This window comes from Arachis ipaensis, chromosome B5 (genome assembly GCF_059453495.1).
Source record: "Arachis ipaensis isolate K30076 ecotype BB chromosome B5, ASM5945349v1, whole genome shotgun sequence".
In the NCBI taxonomy this organism is placed as follows: domain Eukaryota; kingdom Viridiplantae; phylum Streptophyta; class Magnoliopsida; order Fabales; family Fabaceae; genus Arachis; species Arachis ipaensis.
In genome coordinates this window covers 60794357-60816789 of record NC_142440.1, presented here as the reverse complement: position 1 = coordinate 60816789, position 22433 = coordinate 60794357, and the positions used below count along the sequence as shown (strand labels likewise).

The 22433-nt window shown below is 40.2% G+C and overlaps 1 non-coding gene across 1 annotated transcript; it reads right to left on the bottom strand.

The window, feature by feature from the left end:
* Nucleotides 1-21376: 21376 nt before the first annotated feature.
* Nucleotides 21377-21484, bottom strand: LOC148564369 (small nucleolar RNA R71). The gene has a single exon (XR_015884575.1). It is a non-coding gene; the product is annotated as a small nucleolar RNA R71 (small nucleolar RNA).
* Between the last annotated feature and the right edge of the window lie 949 nt (nucleotides 21485-22433).

The window sequence follows — 22433 nt, the reverse complement described above, 5'->3', positions numbered from 1 at the left end:
CCAGATCTCCCAGGCGGCGACCCAAGGGGCGACCTTTTGGAGGAACTGGCAATGACAACGCTAGAATAATACAAGAGCTGCGTCATAGGATACAAAACCTGGAGCGTGAGGTAGCCAACAGAGAAAGTCGTCAGCCTACTCCTAGCCAAGAACCTTCCAGATCCACACAAAGAGGAGAAAGGAGCCTCCGAAAAAGTCACTCCAGGCGTACCCCGAGCCTCCGGACAGAATCAGAGAGCCCGGAAAGCAGAGAGGCACCGAGGAGGCGACAAGATCCTTTGGTCTACTCCCTGATCACCGACAATGGATACCGAAGAGGAAGATGGGATGCCGGCAGAGAACGGAGAAGGAGCTGACCGCATCAAGAACACCACGGAGAAAGGGCAAGGAGAAGCTGGCCTAACAGAGAGCGCGGTAGGAAAAGACCAAGGAGAACCCGGCAACTGGTGGTCATGGGGGCGACCCCTTTCCACCACTCGATCCTCGGAGTACAGCTACCGAAGCACTTCGACAAGCCGACAGATATGAGATACGATGGTACTCAAGATCCCCAGGAACATCTAACGGCCTTCGAGGCCAGAATGAACCTGGAAGGGGTAGGTGACGAAGTAAGGTGCCGCGCCTTCCCCGTAACCTTGGCTGGGCCAGTGATTTGGTGGTTTAACGCCCTTCCCCAGGGCTCTATAACCACGTTTGCCGACATCAGTCGTGCCTTCTTGGCCTAGTTCAACACGCACATCGCTAAAGCAAAGCACCCGATTAATCTGCTAGGTGTAACTCAACGAACCGGTGAGCCGACCAGGAAGTACCTGGACAGATTCAATGATGAGTGCTAATAAACTTCGATTGTGTGGTTTATATTGTGTAGAATTTGGGGGATTTTGTCAATATTTCTCATACTTATTCACAAGAAATGCATGGTTTTGTGTTCACTTCCTAATATTGCTCCGTGATGAAAAACATGCTTATTTTGCCTCAAAATTGCCATATTTTAATCCTCTTCTATTGCCACTCGATGCCATGATGTATTTGTTGAGTGATTTCAGGAATTATGGGGTAGGAATGGCCTAGAAGAGGGAAAGAAAACATGTACAAAAGGGAGGAACATAAAGACTTGAAATTTTGGAAAAAGCAGCATTGGCGCGCCCGCGCACTCCATGCGCACGCGTGGATGAGGTTGGCTAGAAGCGACACGCAAGGATGGATGCATCCGCGTGGATCAGAAGATTTCTATCGACGTGCACGCGCACTTGGCGCGCACGCATGGCGCACACACGTGGGAAGCTGCACGTGACCTCATTAAAGGAAATCGTGCCTGGCGATTTCTGAGGCTCATCAGGCCCAATTTCAAGCTGTTTCTGCATGGAAAAGACCCAAGGATGCTAGGAGGAAAAAGGCGGATCAACCATTTTTACACTAGGACACAATTTTTAGCTAGTTTTTGGTTTTTTGTTCTTCTAGAGAGAGAAACCCTTGTTCCTCTCTAGATCTAGTTTTAATTTGATCTTCCCTTGTTGAATTATGAATTGGATCTTGTTAATTACTAGTATTAATCGTTCAATTTGAATTTCCTAGTCTAATTTTGCTTATATCTTATGATAGTTTTATGAATTCTTGTCAATTGTCATTTTATACCCATTTCATGAATGTTGTAAATCTTGATTTGTTGATGTTATATTGATGATTTTTATGTTTAATTGTGTTGTTTGGATGATTGCATGTTGACAATTGTTAGTGGGTACTTATTGATTTCAATTTAATTGCTATTTTGGACATGTCTTTTGTTAATGCTTACCATGTATTTGATGAAATGTTTACTTTGAATATGGAGTAGTTCTCCTTACTCTTGGCCTAGGCCAAGGGAATTGGGTAAACTTGAGTCATTGGGTCTAATGGATTTGATGATTTGGGAGCCCTTAGTGGTCAATTTGACAACCATTGACGCTAACCTTCTATTAAGTCAATTAGTAGTGAGGTTAGAACTTATGGATTGATGTTGACCAAACCATTTGACGTACTTCAAATATAGAAGTAGACTTAATGAGTTTGGTTCCTCATAATTGTCAAGATATGGTTATTAGACAAGGATGGTGACCCCAATTCCCATGCCTAGCCAAGAGTTACTTTTGTTATTCATACTTGAAAACCAAAATTCCCAATCACTTGCTTTAGTTGTAGTTACTTGTTTAGCTTAAAATGGAATCATATTGAATGTTACTTTGTTAGTTTGAAATCACTCATATCTTGCTTAGTTGATTGAATTAGTTTCTTACAATTTAAGATTACTTGCTTATTAAGATTTCCATTTATTTTTATGCTCATAACTCACAACCCCAGATTTCTAACCAATGTTGAAGCACATGTTTGCCATTCCTTGTGAGACGACCCAAGGTTTGAATACTTCGGTTATTTCTATTGGGGTTGAACTTGTGACAACCAATTCCCTCTTCTAAATTTGATGTCCGAGGATTGTTGTTGGTAGAGCTATACTTGCAACGCAGTTTTATTAAAGGAAAATCTTTACCAATACACCCTTGGAAAACCATCAAATTTTTGGCGCCGTTGCCGGGGAATGGTTGCAACATATGCCTTGATATTGGTTATGTGAATATGTGAATATTGTAGATATTTTAATTGCTTTCAATACTTAGCTATAGTTTAGATTCTTTTTATATTTGTGCTATGACTCTCGAGTTTGATGACTCGATCTCAATCGAATTCTAGCTTAGCCAATTTTGATCCTGAGATTGAAAGAACTTTGTTACATACTCGGCAGGCTAGACGGCGGTTGGACTATACGGCTAGTACTTCGGCCTCTCTTGAGGAACATATCAAATCAGTAGGCGGTACCGAGAGTGACTTGGAGTCCGCTACTTCCTATTCTTCTATTGGCACTAATAACACATCTTTACATCCTACAGGTGAGCCACACATGGCGGAGCCACGACGGATCACTTTGCATGAGCAAGGAGCTCCGGATATCATACTTCAACCGTTGCAAGCAAGGTATCCTAACCTTGATCCAAACTTTGAATTGAAGGGTAGCTTGATACATCTACTTCCTAAATATCATGGGTTGCCGGGCCAAGACCCCATCCGACATCTAAGAGATTTTCAAGTTGCTTGTTCTACGGCTCGAAGGCATGGAGTTGATGAGGTGGCTATCATGGTTTTTGCTTTCCCTTTCTCTCTTGAAGGGCAAGCAAAGACATGGTTTTATTCACTACCGGATGAGATTGCTACTAATTGGGATTTCTTGAGAAGAGAGTTTCTAGACAAATTCTTTCCACCAGAGAAGACTGATAAACCACTATTTCATGGTTTACATTGTGTTTTATTTGTGTGGTTTTATCATGATCTTTGCCCACTTATTCATTAAATAAGCATGCATTTATATTTCCTTCCTAAAGATGTTTTATGGTTGAAAACTTGCTTCTTAGAGACTTTTAATTATGTATTTTATTTCTCCCTTATTCCATTCGATGCCGTGATCTGTGTGTTAAGTGTTTCAGGCTTTATAGGGTATGAATGAGTTGGAGATTGGAAGGGAAGCCCACAAAAATGGAAGGAACACAAGAAATTGAGGAGATGACCAGCGAGAAGCGACGCGGCCGCATGGATGACGCGACTGCGCGGAAGAGAGCAATTTCCAGTGACACGGCCGCATGGACGACGCGTCCGCGTGGCAAAGCAGAAATGCGAATGACGCGTCCGCATGAGCGATGCGATCGCGTGACGTGCGCGATCTGCATAATCTGCAAAATTCGTTGGGGGCGATTTTGGGCCCTATTTTGACCCAGTTTTCGGCCCAGAACAGCAGACTAGAGCCAGAGAACATGCAGAAACCAGGAACGACATTCATTCCGCATAGTTTTATTTTTTAGATCTAGTTTTACTCCTCCTCTAGGTTTTCTCTCTACACATTCATAGTTTTTAGGATAGGTTATTTTCATTGTTTTTGCATTGGGATATTGAGAAGAGTTATTTGCCTCATCAAGACTTCGACATTCTAGTTCGTTCTCTTCACTTGTCTCTTACTCTTCCATATTCCTTAATTTTATTTGAATTTACGATTGGATTATTTTAGCTTTTATTAATATAAGAATTAATTTTTCTTTTAATTAATCTTTTCATCATTACTTATCATGTCTTTCTTTAATTCCTACGTTGATGTTATGAATTTTACATTTACAATGAGTGAGTAGTTCCCTAACTTGATGGGGAGTTGATTGAAAGGAACCCTTGAGCGGAATGTTCAAGAGAAAGGTTGTAATTGAGTTTATTGTTGGCTTGCTCTCTAGTTCCTAACACCAATCCTCCCAAGAGTGGATTGGAAATTGTGGATAGAACAACATTCCAACTTGTTTGACCTCCCATTACTTAGTAAAGGATAACTAAACGTAATAATTCTCAATTGTCAATTAATCTTGAGAGTATTCCATCAAGAATAGGGCTTCCATGTAATCAACTCCCAGTCAAGGTTTTTATTTAAATTTATATAAATTCTCCAATTTAATTTTCTGCCATTCAATCAAACATTTTTGAAAACATTTTGATTAATAAAACAGCACCCTTTCCTGCAACTCATTGGGAGACGACCTGGGACTCATACTCCCAGTATTTTAATTTTATTTTCTGTGACACCCTTCTAAATTGATAAGGCGGATTTTTGGCGAGTTAAGAACTATACTTGCAACGTATATATTTTAACAATTTTTAATTCGCTAATTTCTACCCGCATCAATTTTTGGCGCCGTTGCCGGGGAGTTGCAATAGAGTGCTATAGTTGTTAATTGGAATTTATTTATTTGCATTTTTATTTTATTTTGCTATTATGAGCTGCTTGTTTCTTTCGTTAGATGACGCGTTCACTTCCTGATCCAAGCTTGCCAATATTCGATCCTGAGATTGAAAGAACTATTTCACGAATAAGGCAAGCTAGGCGTTGGTTAGTCCTCTCTGAGGGCGGATTTGAAACGCCATTTGAGGAAGAAACCAGCCCCCGTTCTACTGATTCGGTTGTTTTACGTACAGGTAACATGGCAGCAGCTAGAAGAGTTACTATCCAGGAGGCTGGAGCCCCTGATTTTTCAATGCAACCATTCCAAGCGCATCATCCAGCGGTGGCTACAGATTTTGAAATAAAGACCGCACTGCTCGATTTGATGCCCAAGTTTCATGGCTTACCTGCTCAAGAGCCTATCAAGCACCTGAGAGATTTTCAGACAGCCTGTTCTACTGTTAAGCGAGATGGTACAGATGAAACTTCAATTCTGCTGAAAGCTTTCCCGTTTTCTCTTGAGGGAAAAGCAAGAGAGTGGTACTACACTCAACCCCTAGCAAATGTATCCAACTGGGATACGCTCAGAAAAGAGTTTTTGGAAAAGTTCTTTCCAACTGAAGTTACTGATAAACTGAGGAAAGACATTTCCATGATTGTTCAGGATGAATCCGAGACGCTTTATGAGTACTGGGAGCACTTCAATAATCTTCTGGAAGCATGCCCCCACCATATGATTGACAAGATAGTGTTACTCGGATATGTCACACAGGGCATGAGGCCCCAAGATAAGACCACATTGGAAAGTGCTAGCAATGGGTCTATGAAGAAGTACAAGACCACTGATGAGGCGTGGCAATTGATCAGTGATTTAGCTGAATCTACTAGGAATCACAGGCAGAAATAAAGCCGTTGCAAAAGTATCCTCTAGCAGAGAGACTGCTGCTCTAACTCAGAGTATCTGTAAAAATGACTAACTTGCTGAAGCAAATGCAATTGAATCAACAACAAGTTCAGCAAGCTCAACCTTCTCCAGCACAACAAAATCAACAGTTAGTCCCACAAAGAGTCTGCAGAATCTATGCAGATTATAGTCATTATACTGATGAATGCCCGCAACTCCAACAGGAAGACAACATGGTGGCATCCACTCATAACTTCTATGACCACCCCAACCAAGGGTACAATCAAGGTGGAAATCATAGCCATGGATGGCAGGACAATTATAACCAGAATTGGAGGGACAACAATAACAGAGGAGGCAGAGATAATCAGGAAAATCAGAGGTGGAATAATAACAACAACAGGCAGCAGAACCAATCTTACAGAGCACCTCACCTGAGGCAGTCCCAAGGACCACAGAATACCCAACAACAGACCTCTCAATTTACTCACCCTTCTTCATCCCCTAATGAAGAGTTACTAAAATTTTTTGAGCGAAGTCAACAGACCATGGAAAATAACATTAATGCCAGTCTGAATGGTCTGACTGCTACTTTGCAAGCTCTTGTCTCCCAGATTGGATCAATGACTAACTCTAATAATCAACCTTCGAGCTCCAGTGGAATCCCCTCTCAACCATTACCCAATCCCAAGGGTGGTATCAATGCTATCACCCTAAGGTCCGGAACCACACTGCAGGAGAGGAATCAGGAGGAGCCAAGCCCACTAGAGCACGCCTCAGCTGAAGAGGTTGTAGAAATAGAAGATGTTGAAGAGGAAGAGGACATACAAGATATAACTGAAAAAGAAGAAGCCCAACCACAGGAGGAAGTACCAAGAGGCGCAGACACTGCAAAAAACACCACTCCCATTCCATTTCCACAACTTGCAAGGAAGCCCAGGAAGCAGCTGGAACCCGATCCCAAAATGGTAGAAATATTCAAAAAGGTTGAGGTAACCGTTCCTCTTTTTGATGTTATTCAACAAGTACCTAAATATGCAAAGTTTCTAAAAGATTTATGTATACATAAGGACAAAATTCATGAATTAGAAACTATTCCTTTAGGTAGTTCCATATCTGCTTTAATGGGAGGATTACCTGAGAAGTGTAGTGACCCAGGTCCTTGTATAGTTAGTTGTACTATTGGTGGAGTAGTAATTTATGATTGCATGTGTGATTTAGGAGCCTGTGTTAGTATAATGCCTTTGTCTATATATGATATTTTGAGGCTCCCTCCCTTAAAAAGGTCGGTAGCTCGTTTTGTGTTAGCAGATAAAAGCATTATTACAGTGGTTGGAGTTGCTGAAGATGTTTTAGTGAACATTAAAGGGCTTACATTTCCCACTGATTTTTATATCTTGGAGATGCCCCATAATGACTCAGATAAGCCATCATCAATCCTACTTGGAAGACCATTCCTGAAGACATCAAAATTCAAATTGGATGCTTTTTCAGGAACATACTCTTTTGAAATAGATGACCGAATAGTAATCTTCAATCTGAATGGAGTCATAAACAACCCTCCAGAAGATCATTCTATCTTCCAGTGTGATGTCATAGATGAAACTGTAGCTGCAGTTCACAAGGAAGAATTAGAAGAGAGGCACACTGGACAAGGTCCAAGTGTGGGGATCCTCTTGATTGACCATGAGGGCACTTCGGCATTTTCACAAGTTCCAGACAATCCAGAGCCTGCCCATGATCAGAAGTTGGAATTAAAACCTCTTCCTCCACACCTCAAATATGCTTATCTTGAAGATGAGCAGAAGTTTCCAGTTATCATTGCAAGGGAACTTACTTCTCAACAAGAAGAGTAGTTACTTGATGTACTGAGGAGGCACAAGAAGGCAATTGGATGGAGTTTGGCAGACATAGTAGGCATCAACCCTCAAGTATGTGAGCACAGAATATTTTTAGAAGAGGGAGCAAGACCTGTCCGTCAACCCCAAAGAAGATTGAATCCCACTATCTTGGAAGTTGTCAAAAAGGAAGTGACTAGACTATTGGAGGCAGGTATCATCTATCCCATTTCAGACAGCGAATGGGTTAGCCCAGTACAAGTGGTGCCCAAGAAGTCTGGAGTCAGTACAGTGAAGAATGAGCATGGAGAGCTCATAGTAACTAGAGTTCAGAATGCTTGGAGAGTCTGTATTGATTACAGGCGTCTCAACCAAGCTACCCATAAGGATCACTACCCACTTCCATTTATTGATCAAATGCTGGATCGCCTGTCAGGTAAATCACATTATTGCTTTTTAGATGGTTACACAGGTTATTTCCAGATTCATATAGCTCCTGTGGATCAGGAAAAGACCACTTTTACATGTCCTTTTGGGACTTATGCTTACAAGAGAATGCCCTTTGGCTTGTGCAATGCACCAGCTACTTTCCAGAGGTGTATGATGAGTCTTTTCTCTAATCTTATTGAGGACTGTATGGAGGTTTTTATGGATGATTTTAGCGTTTATGGTGATTCTTTTAGCCTTTGCTTAGATGGATTATCTAGAGTATTAGATAGATGTGTTAATACAAACCTTGTATTGAATTTTGAAAAATGTCATTTTATGGTAAAACAAGGAATTGTATTAGGACATGTGGTATCTAATAATGGCATTTCTGTAGACCCAGCAAAGGTGAATGTTATTTCTAGTTTATCTTACCCCTCCTCTGTGAGGGAAGTCCGTTCGTTCCTTGGCCATGCAGGTTTTAACAGGAGATTTATTAAGGACTTTAGTAAGGTAGCACTTCCCTTATCCAGATTACTACAGAAGGATATTGAGTTCGAGTTCAGTGAAGATTGCAAGCAAGCGTTTGATAAGCTGAAGGCCGCCCTGACTCAAGCTCCAATTGTGAGAGGACTAGACTGGAGCCAGCCGTTTGAAATCATGTGCGATGCTTCCAATCATGCAGTAGGAGCAGCGCTGGCTCAGCACGAAGGTAAGGATCCTTTTGTTATTGCTTATGCATCTAAGACTTTAGACGCTACCCAGTCCAATTATACTACTACTGAGAAAGAGCTTCTTGCTATTATTTTTGCTCTGGATAAATTCCGAGCTTATTTACTTGGTACTAGAGTAGTAGTGTATTCGGACCATGCAGCTTTAAAGTATCTATTATCAAAAAAGGAGTCCAAACCAAGGCTTATACGTTGGATACTGCTATTACAAGAATTTGATTTAGAAATAAAGGATAGGAGTGGTAACCAAAATTTAGTGGCAGACCACTTGAGTCGCCTTGAGCACATTAAGGATGATTCTACTCCTATAGATGATAATTTTCCATTTGATAACCTGCAAGCAGTATCTGAAGTATCCCCTTGGTATGCACCTGTAGCTAATTATCTAGTAAGCCACACATTTCCTCCAAACTTTTCTAAGCATCAAAGAGACAAGCTGAAAAGCGAGTCTAAATATTATATATGGGATGACCCATATTTATGGAGATATGGCGCCGATCAGGTAATTAGACGATGTGTGCCTCAATCAGAATTCCAGTCCATCTTAGAGGCCTGTCACTCATCTGAGAGTGGAGGACATTTTGGCCCTCAAAGAACTGCTAGAAAAATCTTAGACTGTGGATTCTGGTGGCCTACTCTTTTTAGAGACGCTGCTGAATTTTGTAAATCTTGCCCTCCATGCCAAAAATTTGGTAATATATCCAAGAGGGATGAGATGCCTCAACAATATATGCTTTTCTGTGAAATTTTTGATGTTTGGGGCATTGACTTCATGGGTCCATTTCCAAATTCTAATGGTTATTTTTATATATTGTTAGCTGTGGATTATGTTTCCAAATGGGTGGAAGCAATTCCTACCCGCACTGATGATGCTAACACTGTTGTTTTCTTTGTGAGAAACCATATTATCTGTCGCTTTGGATCCCCACGAGCAATCGTGAGCGATCAAGGCACCCATTTTTGTAACAGGAGACTAACAGGACTAATGAAGAAGCATGGGATAATTCATAAGGTTGCGACAGCATACCATCCTCAGACCAATGGGCAAGCCGAGGTGTCAAATAGAGAGATAACGCGTATCTTGTAGAAGATAGTAAAGCCTCATAGAAGAGACTGGAGCACCAGGCTACAAGATGCACTCTGGGCATACAGAACAGCATACAAAACACCCATTAGGATGAGTCCTTTTCGCTTAGTTTATGGAAAAGCTTGTCATCTCCCGGTGGAAATAGAGCACAAAGCTTTTTGGGCAGTCAAGGAGTGCAACATGGGAATTGAGAAAGCCGGAGCTGAAAGGAAGTTGCAACAGCAAGAACTGGAGAACCTTCGCCTAGAAGCTTATGAGAACTCAAGACTCCACAAGGAGAAGATGAAGGCTGTACATGACCAGAACATCAAGAGGAAAGAGTTCCAACCTGGGGACTCGGTCCTCCTTTACAAATCTCGACTGAGGCTCATGCCAGGCAAGTTGAGATCGAGATGGGAAGGTCCATACAGAGTAGAGAAGGCCGAACCGTACGGAGTTTATCACCTTAGCCATCCTTCGAGCTTTGAACTTATCAAAGTTAATGGACATCGCTTAAAGCTGTACCATGGCAAGAAGCGAAAGAAAGACAAGGAATTTGAGAACTTCCTCTTGGAAGATCCCCACATAGCCAAAGACTGAGCTAGTGGAGCGTCCAACTTACGGACATTAAAGCAAAGTGCTAGGTGGGAGACAACCCACCATTGTATGATCGTTCTTTTCTCTATTTTTAGTTTTCTTATCCAATAACTCTTCTCTTTATTAGTATATTTCATGCATCTGCATTTACATACTTTTAAAAAAAAATGCCACGCGACGCGACCGTATCAGTGACGCGTCCGCGTCGCAAGGAGAGGGGAGAAAAATAAAAATGAACAGAGAGTCACGCTGGAGCGTGGCTGGAGGAGTGCCAGTGGCACAAATTAGCCCACGCGACCACGTCGCCGACGCGTCCGCGTCGTATGGGCATAATGACCTCCCACGCGACTGCGTGCCCCACGCGACCGCGTGCCCTGATTTTCGACGTAGAAAGGGTGCACAGCTGAAAGTTGTGCTAGAGTGGTGCTGGACTGGCGCTGGACGCGCAATCCCCCTCACGCGACCGCGTGCCCCACGCAACCGCGTCGTACCCCATAAATTGCCCACTCACGCGATCGCATGCCCCATGCGATCGCGTCACCTGAAATTTGGCATTTAATGATTTTGAACAAAGAGTTGTGCGAGTGCGAGGCGACCCTCACGCCAATGGCACAAACTGGGTCACGCGACCGCGTGACCGACGCGACCGCATCAATCACCTTAAGCGCAAGTCGCGCGACCGCGTGCTCCACGCGATCGCATCGCTTGCGGCGCACAGTTTTCCTAATTTTTCCAAATATCATATCTTTTTTCTCCCCAAATCCTATTTTCTCTTTTCCCCCTTATTTCTTCTTCCTATCTTCCTCCTTCTTCCTCCTTTCTCACTTTTTACTTTCTCTCACCCCCATTAACAAGGTTTTTTCTTTTCTTCCCTCCTCACTTTTCTATTATTCTTCTTATTTTTACATGTTATCTTCTTTTCTTTTCTTTTTACCTTCATTGTTTTTATTTTCTTTTTCTTTCTTTTTCCTTTTTACTTGGTGTTATCAATTTATATGAGTCATTATTTGTAATTATATGCTTGTGGATTGTTATAAATTTGTTTGACAATTATATATTATTTTAAGAGATTACTTGCACGCTCATATTCTTATTTTCAAGAACTTATTCTACATGCATGCTATGTGTTTGTGAAAAAGCCCATATGGCATTATGAACTTCTCTACATTATTCTACTCTAATATTCAATGCTTGCTTTTCACAAAATCCTTTCACTATTTTATTAATTGAATTTAATTGTCAATACAAACGTGATAATTTGTTACGAATGATAACATATTTCAATTGGACATTGAATGCTTGATCTATGCTACTCATGCCTTTGCCTGCATGCCAATAAACCTCTTGCATTCCATTGTACTACCTGCACTTGCTATATTTCCATTAATGAGCTTTTCACATGTAATCCGGACCATGTGTTAACGCCATTCGTCTTTATTGTACATTGATTATCACTTACACCACCCTCTTCCTTGCTCTATCCCTTTAAATTTAATTTACTTTCTTTTCCCTTTTTCAGGATGGCCACCAAGAAAGGAAAGAAGAAAGCTACTCCCAAACAACCAGCAAGAAGAGGAACAAAAAGAGCATTAGTGGCAGAACCCTCTTCCACTGCAGTCAAGCCCTCAACAAAAAGAGTTAAGAGGATCATCAAGGTTGATGAAAAAGAGAAATCCTTCCAGCAAAGGACACTGCGCGATTTCCAAATCGCTACTGTGAGCAGATGTTCCCTATTCTAGCTGAAAGGAGTTACAACAACGAACACCTTCTTATCCTCCCGCCCAATATTGCTACTTTTGTTGAGCTGCAAATTGAACGAAGACAATAGGGTTTCTTAAAGAGACAACAGAAGCAGGTCAATCTTTCTTGGGTAGTCGAGTTCTACTCTAACTTCTACCTGCCTACCCTGCAGTCTGTCTTTATCCGTTAGAAACAAGTCCCCATTATAGAAGAGGCTATTCAACAAGCTTTGAGTCTCCCTCTATTCCAGAAGGATTGGACGCCTTTCAAGAAGCCGCACTCAAGCGCCAGATGTACCAATTTGACTGGGACGCTGTTCTCAGAGTTATCGCACTACCTGGCAGCCGATGAATCTACAGATACCATCGTACCCGCCCTAAGGGAATTTTGGCTTCAGCACTTACCTTGGAGGCTCGCGTATGGGCACAGTTCATGTCCCATTACATCTTTCCGAGCACTCACAAATCCTCCTTCACTGCAGACATGGCCGTTCTACTATGGTGCATCCTTACAGACCAGCCTCTGAATCTACCAAGACATATCCGGAATGCCATGGGACACGTACAAATTGTGGGCAACTTACCTTTTCCCGCCTTGGTCTCAGATCTTGTCTCAGCAGCCGGAGTTTTCTACAGAGCTGGAGACACCAAAGCCATGCTTCTACGGGATGATCAGTATGTCCCCAATGGGAAGTACCTCAGACTTCCACTAGCCACTACAAGCCTTCCAACTGCTCTGGTTGAAGATATCCCTTCTTCACCACCACAAGCACCTACAACTGATGAACTGCTCCAGCAGATAATCAAAAGGTTGGATCGGCAAGAACAGAAAGCGAAGTTAAGAGAGCGCCGTAACGAGCGCCGATTCAAACACCTCAAGGAGCTACTCAAGGGACACTTCAAGGACTCAGACACCCCGGACTCCACTTCCTTTACCAGCACAGGGAGCCATGATGGTCCCGACTGTGGAGATACTGCTACCAGCCCACCCCTGTTCCTGACAGATGGCACTGAGGACGGTGCAAAGCCTTAAGTGTGGGGAGGTCGGTCAGTACCTGACTTCCGGAGGTAATTTCTTTTCTGTACACCAATAAATTAGGATATTTAGTTAGATTTTTCTTTTATAGAATAGGATAAATTGCATAGTAATAGGTTAGTTGCATGCATGTTCTGCTTGATTGAAAAGACAATAAGTTTCTTCTAAGACTCTATCTTTGAAACAAAATTTTACTAATTTTAATTAAAAAAATTTTTAGGTTAAAATTGCTTGAAGTTGTAATTGGAACATGATTTTTGAGCTAAAGAACACACAACCTGTGAGATTTGAGCCTTTACGAATGGTTACATTATTTAACCATAATTATTTTATTCTTGTGTGTTTACCTCTCTATGATTGTAATCTATATTTTGTTTCATCTTATATGTCCAATGTTTATTATATTTATATGCTTGCATATGATTGAGGCCATTATTTGTTTAGCTTACTTATCCAAATTAAGCCTACCCTTTTAATTACCTTTGTTAACCACTTTGAGCCTTTAAATCCCATTTGTTCTATATTTTACCACATTACTAGCCTTAAGCGGAAAAACAATTATACATCCCAATTTGAATCTTTGGTTAGCTTAAGATAGAAGTGTGTGTGTTATTTAAGTATGGAAAATTATGGGAACAAAAGAATAATAAGGGAATGAGGATAATATACTGGAAATTTGGATACTTACTCATGTGAAACTATAAGAATAAAAAATCTATGTGTATTGATAAGCTATGTTTATTCTTATGTTTCTATGTTAAAAAAAAAATCCAAAAATATCTAATAAATAAATAAGGGGACAAAATTACCCCAATTTAAGAATTCAAAAGTCAATGCATGTATGATAAAAATTAAAATAAGAGTTGAAACATGAGTATGGAAAATGAAAGGAAATTTCTGGGTAGCTAGGTGTGAATTCTAAAGTTATATAGAGTATGTATATAGGTTATGTTAAAGCTTGGGTTAATTAAAGATTCAAATTATAAGCTTACTTAGCCATATATGCATCCTTACCCTTACCTTGGCCCGTTACAACCTTGAAAAGACCTCATGATGTTTGCATTGGTATGTTAAATGTTGTTGATTGGTTAGGAGAAGAACAAAAATTAGAAAGCATGATTAGAGAAGGATAGAGTGATTACCCTATACACTAGAGAGACTAGAGTGTACATACACCATCAGTGAAGGTTCCATGCTTGAATTTCTATGTTCCCTGCTTTCATGAGCTATCTTCTTTCATTTTTACCTGCTCTTACTTTATGAGAATTGAATTAGTGGAATTTGAATTATAATGGTTTTGAAGAACTTATTTACTATTGATCAAGTGGACAAGAATCATGTAGTTGCATTCATATATATAGTTGGCATTGCATTGCATTTCATAGGTTTTACATGTTCTTACTCATTTATTTTATCTCCTTCAATTAAGCATGAGGACATGCTAATGTTTAAGTGTGGGGAGGTTGATAAACCACTATTTCATGGTTTATATTGTGTTTTATTTGTGTAGTTTTATCATGATCTCTGCCCACTTATTCATTAAATAAGCATGCATTTATATTTCCTTCCTAAAGATGTTTTATGGTTGAAAACTTGCTTCCTAGAGACTTTTAATTATGTATTTTATTTCTCCCTTATTCCATTCGATGCCGTGATCTGTGTGTTAAGTGTTTCAGGCTTTATAGAGCATGAATGAGTTGGAGATTGGAAGGGAAGCCTGCAAAAATGGAAGGAACACAAGAAATTGAGGAGATGACCAGCGAGAAGCGACGCGGCCACATTGATGACGCGACTGCGCGGAAGAGAGCAATTTGCAGCGACGTGGCCGCATGGACGACGCGTCCGCGTGGCAAAGCAGAAACGCGAATGACGCGTCCGCATGAGCGACGCGATCGCGTGACGTGCGCGATCTGCGTAATCTGCAGAATTTGATGGGGGCGATTTTGGGCCTTATTTTGACCCAGTTTTCGGCCCAGAACAGCAGACTAGAGCCAGAGAACATGCAGAAACCAGGAACGACATTCATTCCGCATAGTTTTAGTTTTTAGATCTAGTTTTACTCTTTCTCTAGGTTTTCTCTCTACACATTCATAGTTTTTAGGATAGGTTATTTTCATTGTTTTTGCATTGGGATATTGAGAAGAGTTATTTGCCTCATCAAGACTTCGACATTCTAGTTCGTTCTCTTCACTTGTCTCTTACTCTTCCATATTCCTTAATTTTATTTGATTTTACGATTGGATTATTTTAGCTTTTATTAATATAAGAATTACTTTTGCTTTTAATTAATCTTTTCATCATTACTTATCATGTCTTTCTTTAATTCCTACGTTGATGTTATGAATTTTACATTTACAATGAGTGAGTAGTTCCCTAACTTGATGGGGAGTTGATTGAAAGGAACCCTTGAGTGGAATGTTCAAGAGAAAGGTTGTAATTGAGTTTATTGTTGGCTTGCTCTCTAGTTCCTAACACCAATCCTCCCAAGAGTGGATTGGAAATTGTGGATAGAACAGCATTCCAACTTGTTTGACCTCCCATTACTTAGTAAAGGATAACTAAACGTAATAATTCTCAATTGTCAATTAATCTTGAGAGTATTCCATCAAGAATAGGGCTTCCATGTAATCAACTCCCAGTCAAGGTTTTTATTTAAATTTATATAAATTCTCCAATTTAATTTTCTGCCATTCAATCAAACATTTTTGAAAACATTCTGATTAATAAAACAGCACCCTTTCCTGCAACTCGTTGGGAGACGACCTGGGACTCATACTCCCAGTATTTTAATTTTATTTTCTGTGACACCCTTCTAAATTAATAAGGCGGATTTTTGGCGAGTTAAGAACTATACTTGCAACGTATATATTTTAACAATTTTTAATTCGCTAAAGACCGACTACGTCCGCAAAGAGATTTCGGGCATAATGCAAAGAGACCAAGAGAGTTTGTATGAGTATTGGTCTCAGTTCAAGAGGCTATTGGAATCTTGTCTGCATCATGGAATGAACACTCACTTGCTCATTAGCTACTTCACCGGAGGTATTTGTGTGGAAGATAGAAGATTGCTTACCACTTCTAGCGGTGGTTTCCTTTCGAAAAACAAGACGGAGGGAGAAGCTTGGAATTTGATAAAGGATGTTGCCGAGGCTACACAACACACAAGGGTGAGAAGCAATCCTTTCAAGGGTGTGGTAGAACCATCTCCTTCCGAATCAAGTCTAACCAAAGCACTTGGGGATATGACTACCATCCTTACCCAAATACAAAAGGATCAAAAGGAATACTACTCCATTCAAGCCGTCCAAGCCCCACCTCCGGTTGCTCAACTTGAAGGTCCTCCTAGGATTTATGGTTTGTGCTCTAGCACCACACATTACACCGATCAATGCCATCAAATTCAAGAGGAACATGCTCTTGTAGTAGTCAATATGAATTACAACAACCGTCCACCTTACCCTTCTCAAGGCAAAACAATTACCATCAGGGTGGTAATCAACATCAAGGGTGGAGGGATAATGCACAAGGAAGCAATCAAAACCAAAGATGGAACAACTCTTCTTCTCCCCACAACAACAACCAATCTTCATCCCAATACCACCATAACAACACCAACTACCAAGCCAACCAAGGCCACTCCAACCAAAACCAAAACAACTACACCAAGTACCAAGCACCACATCATAGACAACAAAACCAAAACCAAACTCCTCCATCTTCCAACAATCAAGTTGATGAGCTTAGGGCCGCCATGGAGAAGCGAGATGAGAGTAACAAGGCTCAATTCGATACCTTGGGCACTCAATTGGCTAACCTCACGAACATGCTCTCAAAGATGACCATGTCCAACCAAACACCAACTCCTAACAACAATACCAACCAACCCTCAAGTTCTTCCAACCTTCCATCCCAACCCCAACCAAACCCAAAGGGCAGTCTCAACGCCATCACACTACAGTCAGGAACTACATTAGAAGAGATACCTCCAAGAGTCATGGGAGACATTCATGAGGAAGAAATGGTTGTTAAATCTACACATGAAGAGGAGGTGGTGGACAAAAGGCATGAGGAAAAAGGAGTAAACCTCAAGGAACCCAAGAGGAAAGCTATAGTGGACGAGTCCATTCCTATTCCATTCGCTTCCATGGTAAAGAAGGCGAAGAAAACACCGGAATTCGATTTGAACATGCTTCAAATGTTCAAGAAGGTTGAGGTAACCATACCCCTTCTTGATGCTATCCAACAAATTTCGAAGTATGCAAAATTTTTGAAAAACTTGTGTACACACAAAGATAGGATAGGAGAATTGGAGACATTATCCTTGGGTAGTTCAATTTCTTCCTTGATGGAACCTATTCCAAAGAAATGTGGTGACCCTGGACCTTGCTTAGTGTTTTGTTGTATTGGTGGACGCACTTTTCATGATTGTATGTGTGACTTGGGAGCTTGTGTAAGAATCATGCCACTTTCTATCTATGGCGGTTGAATTTAGCTCCATTAAAGAAGTCGGCGGCGAGGTTTGCCTTAGCCGATAAAAGTTTGATCACAGTGATAGAAATAGCGGAAGATGTACTTGTGGCGATCAAGGATTTGGCTTTTCCAGTTGACTTTTACATCCTTGAAATGCCCCCAACAGAAAATAGAAGCTCATCCTCTGTTCTACTTGGTAGACCATTCCTCAAGACCTCTAAATTCAAGTTAGATGCCTTCACCGGCACATATTCCTTTGAGGTTGGAGACAAGACTATCAAGTTCAATTTAGAGGAAGCCATGAAGCATCCTCCCGAAGAACATTCCGTGCTCCGATGTGATGTAATTGATGAAGTGGTAGCGGAAGTGCAAGAAGAAGACCACAACAAGTTGTGCTACCCTATTGTTGAGGAGACGGATGACCAAGAGGATAAACATGAGAAAGTTGTCAAGAATGAACTCCATGAGCTTGATGAAAAGGAACCCCAGCTTGAGGTAAAAAGTGAACTGAAGCCCCTTCCATCTCATTTGAAGTATGCTTTCTTAGAGGGCAACCAATGGTTTCCGGTCATTATTGCTAGTGAGCTTTCAAGTGAAGAAGAAAAAAGACTCCTAGATATTCTAAGAAAGTACAAGAAAGCAATAGGATGGAGCCTAGCGGATATTGTGGGAATTGACACTGATGAGCGGATAATTTATACGCTTTTTGGCATTGTTTTTAGTATGTTTTTAGTAGGATCTAGTTACTTTTAGGGATGTTTTCATTAGTTTTTATGTTAAATTCACATTTCTGGACTTTACTATGAGTTTGTGTATTTTTCTATGATTTCAGGTATTTTCTGACTGAAATTGAGGGACTTGAGCAAAAATCAGATTCAGAGGTTGAAGAAGGACTGCTGATGCTGATGGATTCTGACCTCTCTACACTCAAAGTGGATTTTCTGGAGTTAAAGAACTCGAAATGGCGCGCTTCCAATTGCGTTAGAAAGTAGACATCCAGGGCTTTCCAGCAATATATAATAGTCCATACTTTGGCCAAGTTTAGACGACGCAAACTGGCGTTCAACGCCAGTTCTCTGCCCAATTCTGGCGTCCAGCGCCAGAAAAAGATCCAAAACCAGAGTTGAACGCCCAAACAGGCACAAATACTGGCGTTCAACTCCACAAATGGCCTCTACACGTGCAACACTCAAGCTCAGCCCAAGCACACACCAAGCGGGCCCCGGAAGTGGATTTATGCATCAATTACTTATTTCTGTAAAGCCTAGTGACTAGTTTATTATAAATAGGACCTTTTACTATTGTATTAGACATCCTGGATTGTATTTTGATCCTGTGATCACGTTTTAGGGGGCTGGCCATCTCGGCCATGCCTGGACCTTTCACTTATGCATTTTTAACGGTAGAGTTTCTACACTCCATAGATTAAGGTGTGGAGCTCTGCTGTTCCTCAAAGATTAATGCAAAGTACTACTGTTTCTATTCAATTCATCTTATTTCGCTTCTAAAATATTCATTCGCACTTCAACCTGAATGTGATGAACGTGACAATCATCATCATTCCCTATGAACGCGTGCCTGACAACCACTTCTGTTCTACATTAGAATTGAATGAGTATCTCTTAGATCTCTTAATCGGAATCTTCATGGTGTAAGCTAGAATGATGGCAGCATTCAAGAGAATCCGGAAGGTCTAAACCTTGTCTGTGGTATTCCGAGTAGGATTCAATGATTGAATGACTGTGACGAGCTTCAAACTTGCGATTGCCGGGCGTAGTGACAGACGCAAAAGGATAGTAAATCCTATTCCAGCATGATCGAGAACCGACAGATGAATAGTCGTGCCGTGACAGGGTGCGTTGACCATTTTCACAGAGAGGATAGGATGAAACCATTGACTAGGGTGATGCCTCCAGACGATTAGCCGTGCCGTGACAGGGCATTTAGATCATTTTCCCGAGAGAAGACCAAAAGTAGCCATTGACAGTGGTGATGTATCACATAAAGCCAGCCATGGAAAGGAGTAAGACTGATTGGATGAAGATAGCAGGAAAGCAGAGGTTCAGAGGAACAAAAGCATCTCCATTCGCTTAGCTGAAATTCTCACCAATGATTTACATAAGTATTTCTATCCCTATTTTATTAATTAATTTCGAAAACACCATTATCAATTTATATCTGCCTGACTGAGATTTACAAGGTGACCATAGCTTGCTTCATACCAACAATCTCTGTGGGATTCGACCCTTACTCACGTAAGGTATTACTTGGACGACCCTTGCATCATTTTCATGTTTTTCTCTCTCATCATTCAAAATTCAAAAATAAAAAAAATATCTTTCCCTCTTTTTCTCTCAAAATTTCGAAAATTAAATTTGACTTTTTCAAAAATTTTTAAAATCTAGTTGTTTTTATGAGTCAAATCAAATTTTCAAATTTGAAAATCCTATCTTTTTCAAAATCTTTTTCAAAAATCAAATCTTTTTTCTTAGTTATCTTCAAAAATTTCAAAAATATTTTTCAAAAATCTTTTTCTTAATTTTTATATCAAATTTTCGAAAATAACAATAACAATTAATGTTTTGATTCAAAAATTTTAAGTTTGTTACTTACTTGTTAAGAAAGATTCAAACTTTAAGTTCTAGAATCATATCTTGTGATTTCTTGTGAATCAAGTCATTAATTGTGATTTTAAAAATCAAATCTTTTTCAAAAATAATTTCAATCACATCTTTTCAAAATACCTTCTTATCATATCTTTTTCAAAAATTTGATTTCAAAATATCTTTTCCAACTTCCTAACTTCTTATCTTTTCAAAATTTGTTTCAACTAACTAACTAACTTTTTGTTTGTTTCTTATCTTTTTCAAAACTACCTAACTAACTCTCTCTCTCTAATTTTCGAAAATATCTTCCCCCTTTTTCAAAAATTTCTTTTTAATTAACTAATTATTTTTTTTATTTGAATTTTCAAAAAAAAAAACTACTAACCTTTTTCAAAAACTATTTTCGAAAATCACTAACTCTTTTTCAAAAAATTGTTTTCGAAAATCCTCTTTCTCTCTCATCTCCTTCTGTTTATTTATTCATCTACTAACATCTCTTCCTCACATCACCAAAAATCCGAACCCTCTCTCTCTTTGAGTTCAGATTTTCTTCTTCTTTTCTTCTACTAATACAAGGACCTCTATATTGTGGTATAAAGGATCCATATTATTATTATTATTATTTTTTCTGTGCCCTCTTCTTTGTCATATGAGCAGGAGCAAGGACAAGAACATTCTTGTTGAAGCAGATCCAGAACCTGAAAGGACTCTGAAGAGAAAATTAAGAGAAGCTAAATTACAACAATCCAGAGATAACCTTTCAGAAATTTTCGAACAGGAAGAGGAGATGGCAGCCGAAAATAATAATAATGCAAGGAGAATGCTTGGTGACTTTACTGCACCTAATTCCAATTTACATGGAAGAAGCATCTCCATTCCTGCCATTGGAGCAAACAATTTTGAGCTTAAACCTCAATTAGTTTCTCTGATGCACCAGAACTGTAAGTTTCATGGACTTCCATCTGAAGATCCTTTTCAGTTCTTAACTGAATTCTTGCAGATATGTGATACTGTTAAGACTAATGGAGTAGATCATGAAGTCTACAGGCTCATGCTTTTCCCGTTTGCTGTAAGAGACAGAGCTAGAGTGTGGTTGGACTCTCAACCCAGAGATAGCCTGAACTCTTGGGATAAGCTAGTCACGACTTTCTTAGCCAAGTTCTTTCCTCCTCAAAAGCTGAGCAAGCTTAGAGTGGATGTTCAAACCTTCAAACAGAAAGAAGGTGAATCCCTCTATGAAGCTTGGGAAAGATACAAGCAGCTGACCAAAAAGTGTCCTTCTGACATGCTTTCAGAATGGACCATCCTGGATATATTCTATGATGGTTTATCTGAGCTATCAAAGATGTCATTGGATACTTCTGCAGGTGGATCCATTCACCTAAAGAAAACACCTGCAGAAGCTCAAGAACTCATTGACATGGTTGCTAATAACCAGTTCATGTACACTTCTGAGAGGAATCCTGTGAGTAATGGGACGCCTATGAAGAAAGGAGTTCTTGAAATTGATACTCTGAATGCCATATTGGCTCAGAATAAAATATTGACTCAGCAAGTCAATATGATTTCTCGGAGTCTGAATGGAATGCAAGCTGCATCCAACAGTACTCAAGAGGCTTCTTATGCAGAAGAAGCTTATGATCCTGAGAACCCTGCAATAGCAGAGGTGAATTACTTAGGTGAACCTTATGGAAACACCTATAATCCATCAGGGAGAAATCATCCAAATTTCTCATGGAAGGATCAAAAGCCTCAACAAGGCTTTAATAATGGTGGAAGAAATAGGTTTAACAATAGCAAACCTTTTCCATCATCCACTCAGCAACAGACAGAGAACTCTGAACAAAATACTTTTAATTTAGCAAACTTAGTCTCTGATCTATCAAAGGCCACTGCAAGTTTCATGAATGAAACAAGGTCTTCCATTAGAAATTTGGATGCACAAGTGGGCCAGCTGAGTAAAAGGATCACTGAAATCCCTCCTAGTACTCTCCCAAGCAATACAGAAGAGAATCCAAAAGGAGAGTGCAAGGCCATTGACATAAGCATCATGGCCAAACCTGTAAGGGAAGGAGAAGACGTGAATCCCAAGGAGGAAGACCTCATGGGACGTCCAGTGATCAATAAGGAGTTTCCCTCTGAGGAACCAAAGGAATCTGAGACTCATCTAGAGACCATAGAGATTCCATTGAACCTCCTTATGCCATTCATGAGCTCTAATGAGTATTCCTCTTCTGAAG